The sequence below is a fragment of the Entelurus aequoreus genome, linkage group LG05 (genome assembly GCF_033978785.1).
Source record: "Entelurus aequoreus isolate RoL-2023_Sb linkage group LG05, RoL_Eaeq_v1.1, whole genome shotgun sequence".
NCBI classification, from domain to species: Eukaryota; Metazoa; Chordata; class Actinopteri; order Syngnathiformes; family Syngnathidae; genus Entelurus; species Entelurus aequoreus.
Genome location: NC_084735.1, coordinates 33,183,246 through 33,195,583, shown reverse-complemented (window position 1 = coordinate 33,195,583; position 12,338 = coordinate 33,183,246). Strand labels below are relative to the sequence as shown.

At 36.3% G+C, this 12,338-nt stretch overlaps 1 protein-coding gene across 2 annotated transcripts in view; it reads left to right on the top strand.

Annotated features, from left to right (window-relative positions):
- Positions 1–9,974: 9,974 nt before the first annotated feature.
- slc12a9 (solute carrier family 12 member 9) overlaps positions 9,975–12,338 on the top strand; it is a 32,865-nt gene continuing 30,501 nt past the window's right edge. Inside the window, exon 1 of one of the 2 annotated variants that reach the window (XM_062047855.1) lies at positions 9,975–10,085. The gene's annotated coding sequence lies outside the window, so the exon portion shown is untranslated. The remainder of the gene's footprint in view (positions 10,086–12,338) is intronic. The other variant, XM_062047854.1, reaches the window with a different exon arrangement.

The following is a 12,338-nucleotide window of genomic DNA, read 5'->3' as shown; positions in this document are numbered from 1 at the left end:
ATTTGTGGTTATCTGTGTGATGCCAGAAGCAGTATTTTAGCTTTTCCTTTGCGCTTAGCATGTTTTTAGCATAATGTTAACATCTTTGTTCAGCAGGAGTCCTATTGTCGTTTTTTTTTTAAAAAGTGTCATTAAATAGTTGTCCAACTTTTGTTTCAGAAATGAAAATAGAAAAAATGGCCCGAAATGTGTTTTTTGATTCGCATTTAAGAATTGGAAATAGAATGAACAGAAGGTACATGGACCTGTGTTGATCATGTTTATACAGTCATCCCTCATTAATCGCGGTTAATTGCTTCAGGATAGGACCACGATAAATACATTTCCAAGAAGCAATAATCAGTATTTATAAATCCAATATTGTCATAGATAGGGCATAAAAACCTGTTTACGACTTTCTAAATACGTTTTTTTTCCAACATTATGAGAGCCCTCTACACATGAAATACCACTCTATAGTCATCTTTACACTCTTTTAATCCAGTAAATGAATGCTTCCTGAGGCTGAACCAATCAATGGCCACAATACTGAACAGCGTGATCTGATTGGTTTGCTCTCTATTGTAGCCAATACGGCTGTAGTATTACTATTGTTAGAACTAACAACAATAACTAACTAACAATAGTAATACTACAGCCGTAGTTATGCTTGAAAATGCTTACTTCTATAACAACAACAACAACAACAAAAATATTCAACTTGGTGAATCTGCACTATTTGGCGAGGGGACGACTGTAATCAGAATACTGTTTTTTTAAAATCATAAACATTGGCTGTCTGACATACACATAAGACAATGTTAAAACGTTAACATTGTTACATTGGTAAAAAATTATTCCCTTATATTGAATGCAATATAACCCCTTTTTGGACCAATTTCCTGAATTTGTACACAGTAAAACAATAAATACATATAAGAATATCACATGTGACAATATGGGCAACACAGCAACAACAAAAAACACGTATATTTGTGAAACTAAACATAGATTAGAAATAAAAGCCAGTATCGCTGATGCTAGTACCGATACTTTTTACAGGAGCATTTTTCAAGATCATTGATTTTTCCCCCTTTCCTTTGTTATTCATGATTATAATCAGAATAAAACATTATGGCACAAAGATTTTAGAGAAGCAAATAAAAAAATATATTTATGGACAATTTAACAATATACAACAATATAACAACACCACATTCCCCATATTCCCTTTTAATATACTCGTTTGAATCCAAAACACTGAGTGTGTGCACAATATATAAATATCATATTGTTACAACATGAGAACAAATATCTGTGAAAATAAACATAAAAGAGAAATATCAATTTGATACCCGTACTGCTGTTGGTATCAGTATTGTCGCTGTTTGGATCGATCCGCCCACCCTTACTCATCATCACTCGAGTGCAGGAGTGAAAAAGGGAGGCAAATATGCACACACACAAAAATCGCCTGATAAACGCATAATGAAAAGACAAACGTGTATGTTCCGCTTTTCCTCGTGGAAGTAATTTTGCTGTAAGAGATATGAAGTGTTGCAGACTAAGGAGTGGTTCCTAGCTGTGTGTGTTCCCGGCCACAAGCATGCACACATCACGAGGGGTATACTGAGCTTCAAATGAAGCCACTGAACACACAAGTTTGTGTTCATATTTCAGTTGGTTGTCATAGAATATATGTGATCATAGAAAGGAAGCAAAACAATGTTTTTCCCATCTGAACCACTCGGTTTTTTGGAAGTGATAAGTAAAAATGCTGGGGACTATTTTATTCATTTATTGTGACTGAATGAAAACAGCAGTGTCATTCATCCTGAATTTGTGTATTTATTATTACAATGTATTGAATTCGACTTTATTATTATTATTCATTGAATACTACAGTGTCTGGTATCATTTTTTTCGGAAATCATTACTTTAGTTTACTTAATGCAGTGTCTGATATAATTTATCCTAAATTAATTCATTTATTATTATTGAATGGATGCTGCAGTGGTTAATATAATTTATCCATAAACCTGTTTGTTAATATTGAATGCATACTGCAGTGAGTGATATAATTGATCCTGAATTCATTCATTTATTATTATTTCAAAAGTGACAGCAAACACGCTTTAAGCAATTACAGACCAATCTCTCTTTTGCCTCAGTTCTCAAAAATCTTAGAGAAACTATTTAACTCTCGACTTGAATCTTTTCTTGAGAAGCATCATATAATCAATGACGGTCAGTATGGCTTTAGGTGCAAACGAACAACCTCAATGGCGATAACTGAAGCCATTGAAGAAATTACTAATGCACTGGAGCATAAAAGATATTCAGTTGGTATTTTTATTGATCTAAAGAAAGCCTTTGATACCATTAATCATTCAATTCTACTAGATAAAATGGGAAGATATGGAATTAGGGGGCTGGCTGGTGACTGATTAAAAAGTTATTTAACAGGGAGGGTACCGTTTGTTAAAATCGGTCAATTTTTATCTGATACTCTTGGCATTGCTTGTGGTGTCCCCCAAGGGTCCGTGTTGGGGCCAAAACTGTTTAATGTATATATTAATGATATGTTTAATACATCCAAAGTACTGAAATGTATACTATTTGCAGACGACACAAATATATTCTACAGTGGTAATGACTATAATGAGCTCATAAATACAGTAAACACAGAACTAAACATAGTAAAAAAAATGGATGGACACAAATAAATTATCTTTGAATATAAATAAAACTAAGATAGTGATGTTTGGAAATCGCAACATAACGTCTGAACAGAAAGTAAGTATTGATGGTACCCAAATTGAAATCGTAAATTAAAATACATTTTTGGGAGTAATAATTGATAGTAAACTATCATGGAAACCTCATGTCAGACACATTAAAACAAAAATCTCCAAAAGCCTCTCCATTATAAACAAAGCAAAACTATACCTCAATGAAAATGCACTCCGTACTCTATACTGCACCTTGGTACTCCCATACCTTACATACTGTGTTGAAGTATGGGGGAATACTTACCACAACACAATTCATCCTCTGATCATATTATAGAAAAGAGCAGTGCGGATCATTCACAACGTTGGTTATTTAGAACATACTCATAATTTGTTTATGCAATCAAAGTTGCTCAAATTTGATGACCTTGTTAAATATAATACATTAATAATCTTATATAAAGCATTTAACAAATTATTGCCGCCTAATCTACAACGTTTTTTTATAAGACGAGTGCAGGCTCATAACTTGAGAGGCTTTGGATATTTCTTATTGCCGAGAGCTCAAACCACCCGTAAACGTTTTTGTGTGTCTGTATGCGGAGTAAAACTATGGAGTAAACTGGACTTACAACACAAGCAATGCCAAACTATTAATCGATTTAAACTATTATACAAACATGGGGTCTGGTTCAAATATAGAGATGAGGGTCTTTAATTTGACCTGCTGCTGTACTCTGTCTCAAAGTGTTAACATGTGCTCAATGTTTCCTTACCATTATTGCTATGTTGTCTATTACCATTATTGTTATGTTGTCTATTACCATTGTTGGTATATTCATTATTCCTACATTGTTAATACAAATTATTGTTATAGTGTAATAATTATTGTTACCTGTGGTAATGCCACTATGATACAACATCTGTATTATAATCCTTGAACAAAGTAAGAGTGAAACTCATGTGAATAATCACTGAATGGAGAACTGGGGGCGGGATTAAATAAATGATCTTCTTCCCACTCCCTTTCAGGCAAAACTGGAAAATCATGCAATACAAACTATACATTACCTTTTGCACTATATTAATTTATATTATTATGTGTTGTCAACTTTGTACTTTTTTATGTCATTGCCTAAAATAAATAAATAAATGAAATTAAATTAAATGAATTCTGCAGTGTCTGATATCATTTATCCTGCATTCAGGTCATGTATTATTATTAAATGAATACTACAGTGTCTGATATAATTTATCCTGAATTCATTCATTTATTATTCATACATTCATTCATTTATCATTATTTAATGAAAACTGCTGTCTCATATTATTTGTCCTGAAATCATCCATTCATTATTATTGTACATCAGTGTCTGATGTAATTTACCCTGCATTCATTAATTTATTATTATAAAATAAATACTGCTACTGTATGTTTGACATAATTTATCCTGACTAACTTCATGTATTATCATTGAATATATACTGCGGTGTCTGATATAATTTACCCTGCATTCATGTATTTATTATGATTAAAGGAATACTGTAGTGTCTAATATTATGTATTCAGTAGTAATGAATGAATTCAGTGTCTGATATCATTTACCCAGAATATTTTTATTTACTGTATCATTTAATGGACATTGCGGTGTCTGACATCATTTATCTGAAATTTCTTCATTTATTATAATTGAAATAATATTGGGGTTTCTGATATCAGTTACCCTGCATTCATTCATTATCATTGAACAAATACTGCAGTGTCTTATATAATTTATACTGAAATCATTAATTTAATTATTATTGAATGAATACTGCTGTGTCTGATATCATTAACCCAAATTCATCCATGTATTATTACTGCATGCATACAGCATATGATATACTTGGTCCTAAATTAATTTATCGATGTTTAATAAGATATCATAGCCTGTATTTTTTTACTTACTCATTAACAATGTTCCTATAGTTGGGACTACTATATCCTCTATTTATTTACTCATGTGCAATGTTTTACTCCTGTATCTCTTGTTATAATTTTGCTAAGTAGTTGAATCTATGTATCTGTCGTACAACCTTGTTGTCAGTTTTTACTAGATAATGTATTTATTCTATTTTTCTTTCATTGCTAATTAAGCTATCCATAAACTATAAGAAGCTTATAATCACATGTCCTTCTGCATTTCTTTCCCTATTAGAAAATGAAAATTTGGGAACGTGTTAAACACAAGAAGTGCCTTGAAATCAGGAAATGCTAAGATTTAGAGAAGAAGTAGGATCAAATAAACAGTTCTCCTTCCTACTCCCTTTCCAATACTCCTGAATTGTGCACTTATTTCTGAAGCATCCTTAACATAAACTGAACTAACTAGCACTCAATTTTATGAAATATGTATACTGTAATGGTGATTCTCAGCTGATGAAATGTAGAATTGCATTGGTTCTCAAACTGTTTACTAACACCTCAGAAAACACTTAACTTTCCAACTACCACCATAACGACCAGCATTTAAATACAGTAGTGTAGTAGGGCAAAGTATTCATCAAAAACAAGACAGAGGTTGTATTGAATGAGTATATTCAGTATTCTTGGCCACTTTATTAACATTACAGACAGTTTGAACAGTAACACTCAGTACGTGTCCATGCACTAAATTAGTCAGACTTCTCAAATAGTTTGGTTCTAAATAAGCCTTCTACACCCCATGGAAACACCTTACTCCGATCGCGTTCGGTTTTTGAAAAGTCGGACTAACACACCTGGATTATGTGAAACCAGATCTCTCGAGGGGGAGTGGGTGGCTGGAGAGGATCCTTTGTATCACGCACGCGTGAGTCTCAACGTGGGTACAATGCAGTACTAATCAATAAAAACATAGCAATAATTGTAATGAAGAGAAGACTGTTTATTTAAGAACAGAACATTTTCAAGTACATCGATGGTAGAAAAAAAACAACTGAGATTTATTTAAGAAGGTAGCCAAGGAAATGTAGAATGCCGACTTAATTCGACTCCCGAACGAAATACGAATGAGATGAAGGATAATGAAGCAGGTATATTACAGGCGAATAATAAAGCGAACAAACACCTCTTTTACGCTGCATTTGTGCAAGCCAAGTTATTAACTTTTTGCACAACTGGCAAGATAGTCCACAATAGCAACCTTCCCCTGGATAACAGTCGAGTTGCATGAACGGTCTTTTCCTTCGGATTTAAAACTCTTCCAATCAATCCACTGAGCCTTATGAATGAACTTTAAGACATTCAAAAGTTTTGTTTCCATGATTTCCGTCCAAAAATTCATATGAAAAAACTCTTCCGACGGTCTTTCTTTGCATCGGACCTGCATCCGCCCCGATACATTGTTGATAGTAGCGTCATTTTCGTAGCGCAATCCAAGATCATTTCTTGATGCTGTTTGCTATTTAACATCAGCGTAGCCATTTGAGATGTAATATTTCCAATCTTTGCCAATAATACAGTGGACATCAGTTAAAACAAGCTGTAAGGATCTGCAAATGGCTAGTGCGACATCATAGGTCAACCGGAAAAGGAATTAATTTGAGCGTGCTAAAATGAAATAGCGCCCCCCAGTGTATGGGAGGCACATGGCGTATGACCAATAGTCGCATTAGATTAGAGAGAGTGCATGGACACCTGGACTCATACTTGCCAACCCTCCCGTTTTTAGCGGGAGAATCCCGGTATTCAGCGCCTGTCCCGACAACCTCCCGGCAGAGATTTTCTCCCGACAAACTCCCGGTATTCAGCCGTAGCTGGAGGCCACGCCCCCTCCAGCTCAATGCGGACCTGAGACTGAGTGGGGACAGCCTGTTCTCACGTCCGCTTTCCCACAATATAAACAGCTTGCCTGCCCAATGAACGGAGAAGTTAAACAGGACAATACTGCCATCTAATGGATAGCCACCGGAAGACTGAAATTCAAGTATTTTTTTTCTTTTCTACGTAAATAAAATAAATATATATATATATCAGTGGCGTGCCGTCACTAGAGGCAGGGGAGGCACGGCCTCACCTGCCATCATGGAAAGAAAAAAAAAGTAAAAAGAAAAAAAAATTAATTAAATTGTTATATGTATCCAGTGATTATACTAAAGTTATTTTCCATTTAACTTCACCAGTTTTAGATAATTTGTATTTTTATTTTCACATTTGCGGTTCAAATACTGAGAAGAGACGGTGCGGTGATCAGCAGCCAGTTGAGGCACTTGTGCCTCACCATGGATTGCGACTCGGCTAACTGCTGGCCTGCTGTGCAGTGAGACCGTATTGCTATATGAATTATATTATACATTTCCATAGTTTAGTTAGCTGAGGTATATAATGTACAGTGTATTTTGTCAACAACTGTATGTGTGTAACTTATTTTTAGTGCTGAGCGATCATAAATCTGCTGCGGAGACACACTGTGTGAGGCTTGTATCATAACCCCGCCTCCTGGTGCCAAGCACCTCCGCCGCAGAATGCACCCCCGACGTGAGCGCCGCGGCCACACCAACCAAAGCCCACACCCAAACCCTCCACGTGCAAGACCGAATCCACCCAAAAAAAGTCACTTAACAAGAAGACAAAAAGTGCAAAAACAACAATGCTCGCGCTGCAGGAGCCGCGAACGACCGCAGGGACACAACATTAGGTACACCTGCACTGCAGGTTCATATGTTTTTAAATTTGACTGTGATGATGCAGTGTGCCTCACCAGACATTAACCTCACCGCACGCCACTGATATATATATATATATATATATATATATATAGCTAGAATTCACTGAAAGTCAAGTATTTCATATATATATATATATATATATATATATATATATATTTGGGGACAGCGTGGCAAAGTTGGTAGAGTGGCTGTGCCAGCAATCGGAGGGTTGCTGGTTACTGGGGTTCAATCCCCACCTTCTACCATCCTAGTCACGTCCGTTGTGTCCTTGGGCAAGACACTTCACCCTTGCTCCTGATGGGTGCTGGTAGCGCCTTGCATGGCAGCTCCCTCCATCAGTGTGTGAATGTGTGTGTGAATGGGTGAATGTGGAAATACTGTCAAAGCGCTTTGAGTACCTTGAAGGTAGAAAAGCGCTATACAAGTATAACCCATTTATCATTTATATATGTAATATATATGAAATATTCGAGTTGGTGAATTCTAGCTGTAAATAACCACGCCCCCCCTCCCCCACCCCCAACCAAGCGCGCACCCCCCCCCCATATTGGAGGTCTCAAGGTTGGCAAGTATGCCTGGACTTCACATTTAGGAAAATACAAAAAACAAACTGGCGAAGTTGGTAGAGTGGCCGTGCCAGCAATGGAGGGTTGCTGGTTACTGGGGTTCAATCCCCACCTTCTACCATCCTAGTCACGTCCGTTGTGTCCTTGGGCAAGACACTTCACCCTTGCTCCTGATGGCTGCTGGTTAGCGCCTTGCATGGCAGCTCCCGCCATCAGTGTGTGAATGTGTGTGTGAATGGGTGAATGTGGAAATACTGTCAAAGCGCTTTGAGTACCTTGAAGGTAGAAAAGCGCTATACAAGTATAACCCATTTATCCTTTATAATAACTATTTGAGGAATCAGACTAATTAAGTGCATGGAAACGTAGTGAAAGTGTTTATATGAAAACAAAACACTGTACTTAAATAATGTATTACATTACATGGGCAGCACGGTGGAACAATACGAAGGTCCTGGATTCGATCCCCAGTCTCGGGGTCTGTCTGTGTGGAGTTTGCATGTTCTCCCCGTGACTGCATGGGTTCCCTCCGGGTACTCCCGCTTCCTCCCACCTCCAAAGACATGCACCCGGGGATAGGTTGATTGACAACACTAAATTGCAGAGGTGTGGACTCGAGTCACATGACTTGGACTCGAGTCAGACTCGAGTCATGAATTCGATGACTTTAGACTCGACTTGACAAAATGTAAAGAGACTTGCAACTCGACTTAGACTTTAACATCAATGACTTGTGACTTCACTTGGACTTGAGCCTTTTGACTTGACATGACTTGCTACTTTCCCCAAAACCCAAAGCTTAAAAAGTTATTTGGGAGGGCTCCGTATTTTTCATTTTCTACGTCTGTGTTAGGGATGTGCGTATCGATCCTGTGGTATCGATATATCGATACTCACACGCTACTCAATTGGCATCACTTTTCTGAAAAAAGTATCGATATAAACCAAAAAACGGCGTGTGGGGGGTGAAAGCATCACTTTCAGATGTTTTTGATGACTTACTTAACTTACTATGTGCTGGGACACCCCTGTACCTGGCAGAGTATAGAGCTGGCCCAGTCACGTGACAGGAGACAGCGAATGAGCGTCGTCAACGTGTAACACACACACAGCCAGCCGACAGCGATGCAGCCAGGCATATCCAGTGTTGTCCAATTGTTGACTTAAAACAAGCATTGTTTTTTTTTTTTTAGTAATGTTTACTGAATTGTTTAAATGATTATCCTAAATTCAAATAATTTCCACACAGGGGAATTTACTGTTAGTTGAAAATTGCTTGAGTATTTAAAACAAGATAAGAAAGAGATACAATTTGGAGATTCTTCATCTTTGCATTACAGTTTTATTTTTTTTCCAAGAAAATCTTGAATATATGATTGAATGTGATTTTGGTTTTAATCTGTTACATGATTTCTTACATTTCGAAAACATTAGCCTATTTCATATTTCATTAATTGCTAATTATATCACAAACTTTAAAAAATAACTGCAGCTTCTTGCAATCTGGATTTGACTGTTAATTGGAAAGCCCTAATATTTAATTATTATTATATATAATATATAGTTATTATTATATATAATATTTAATTTATTTTTCATATTTATGTTATTTATTTTAATTTTACTTTTATTATATATTGACCATAGTAAATGTGGTATAAATGGTCTGTATTTGTCTTGTGATTTGTCTTAAATAATAACAATAGTAATAATATTTTTGACTGACAAAAAATTGCCAATAAGAAATTATTGGTATCGGTATCGGTATCGATGAAAATGCAAGAAAAAGTATTGGTATCGTATCGAATCCTAAAAGTGTGGTATCGCCCATCCCTAGTCTGTGTCTATAAGCGTGTGTGCTGCTTGTCAGCTGGTGTGCTCAGTGCTGTCAGTACAACAGCCAATCAAATTAGATCTACGTTGTTTTCATCCCACAGCATTCATCCAATCAAATTGCAAATTGTCAAACAACGCGGAAACAATTATGCCAAAGTTGGTTTTGTTACGACTTGGTCAACAAAAAACGAATTGCCGTATGCAAATCACGCAGTTGGAATATTACAGGCGGAGACGCAACAACTTCCAACTTCGTTCGACATTTGAAGTTGCACAAAGAAGGGTAAGTTTTGAATGTAAGATAACGTTTATTGGCTAAGTAACATGACTTTTATTTGCTGTGTAGTTAAATCAGTGAGGCTGTAAACTCACTGCTAACGTCATAACCATAGACATCTTATAAGGGTACGCAGCATTGAGCTCTACTGCCTACTGGCGCAGACGAGACGCGGGGCCGCCATCTTGGAGTGGTGATCTGCTCCACTCAGTGCAATTCATTTGGCAGGAGCATCGAACTGTCAGCGAATTTAAACCGCGTGTTTTCACAATTTTCACGCGGTTTTTTTGTCATACGTGTAGCTATGATAACGGACACATGTTTTGGCGTTTTTATTATTCATAGTTTGCTTAGCAGTAATATAATATTCTTATACGCGATAAGTGACCAGACGTCCGAGATCAAAACTGGGAATATAATCCCAGAGAAAGGGGGAAAAAACGGTCAGCAATTTTTAAATTGAAGAAACAATATGATTAGGTTATATATACATGCGTATATCCTACATAAACAATGTATGAATACATTAGATATCTATATATCTTAGGGACCTATAGACCAGTGTTTTTCAACCTTTTTTGAGCCAAGGCACAATTTTTTCATTGAAAAAATCTGGAGGCACACCACCAGCAGAAATCATTAAAAAATGAAACTCAGCAGCCGATATTGACAGTAAAAAGTCGTTGTCGCAATTGTTGGGTATGACTTTAAACCATAACCAACCTGCCAATATAGCTCTTGACTTAAAGTGCTGTCACCACTTTTTTGGCGTTTTTCTGTGTGTAGTGTTTTAGTTCTTGTCTTGCGCTCCAATTTTGGTGACTTTTCCTGTTTTGTTGGTATTTTCCTGTATCAGTTTCATGTCTTCCTTGAGCGCTATTCCCCGCATCTGCTTTGGTTTAGCAATCAAGAATATTTAAGTTGTTGCTATCCTTCTTTTGTGGGGACATTGTTGATTGTCATGTCATGTTCGGATGTACTTTGTGGACAACATCTTTGCTCAACACGCTGTAAGTCTTTGCTGTCGTCCAGCATTCTGTTTTTGTTTACTTTGTAACCAGTTCAGTTTTAGTTTTGTTCCCTAAGCTTCAATGCCTTTTTTAGGGGCACTCACCTTTTGTTTATTTTTGGTTTTAGCATTAGATACCTTTTCACCTGCATGCTGCCTCGCACTGTCATCTGCATATTGTGATCACGACAAACCATGTTCCGACATCTACAAAGCAATTATCTACCTGCTGCCACCTACTGATATTGAAGAGTATAACATTGTTACGGTGCCGAGCCCTAGACAGCACCGACACTCAACAACGGCACATTATTTGCAGACTATAATTATTTATAATTAAAAAATATTTTTACCCCAAATAGGTGAAATTACATAATCTCCCACGGCACACCAGACTGTATCTCACGGCACACTAGTGTGCCGCGGCACAGTGGTTGAAAAACACTGCTATAGACGGTAACTCTGTTGCTGCAGCAGCAGAGAGTTTATTCTGTCTTGACACTTTGTATTGATATTTTCTATTACATTCTTCCCTTAAATGATAATGTTTACAGTCATTGTTATATATGTATTTTTTATGTATGTCGCTTTCGATAAAAGCGTCTGCCAAATACTTAAAAATATATATAAACACCTGAAAGTCTTTATATCAGCTAAAACCACCAATCTGTTTCACTGGATTCAGAATAAAACCAAATTCTGTCTTACTCAACAGTGTTAGTATTTGAATATTGTTACTTGAAGACTTATTCCTGGTTACAATTATACTGTTAAGAAATTATTGTCTTATACTTTGCCTAAAATGAGAATGCATCATAATCAGTGGCGGCTGGTGAATTTTGTTTTAGGTGGGGCTGAAAGTTTGTAAACCAAACCCCTGTAGGGGGGTCATCCTCCCCCGGAAGATTTCTTTGTGATTTTCACATACAAATATTGAAGATCTTTGCTCCTTCTCAACTCTGTGGTTATATTGTTTTCATAAAATACAACCAATAGTATGTTAATGTTTGTTTTTGCAAATGTGTTTATTCTGTAAAGGAATGAATTAAATGTTTAAAATTTTTTAAACTATTAAAATGAATGGTTAATAGTGCTATTATGAATTGCAATGTCAGCACTATTTTTTTTCCTGCAATTTCAAATGCACTTGTTTTAATAAATAAATACAGCATTTTAAAAGCATACACAATCTGTGTAAAAATATTAGTCTGTGGTTAAAAGGACTTGAAAGGACTCGAAACTCAAAATGC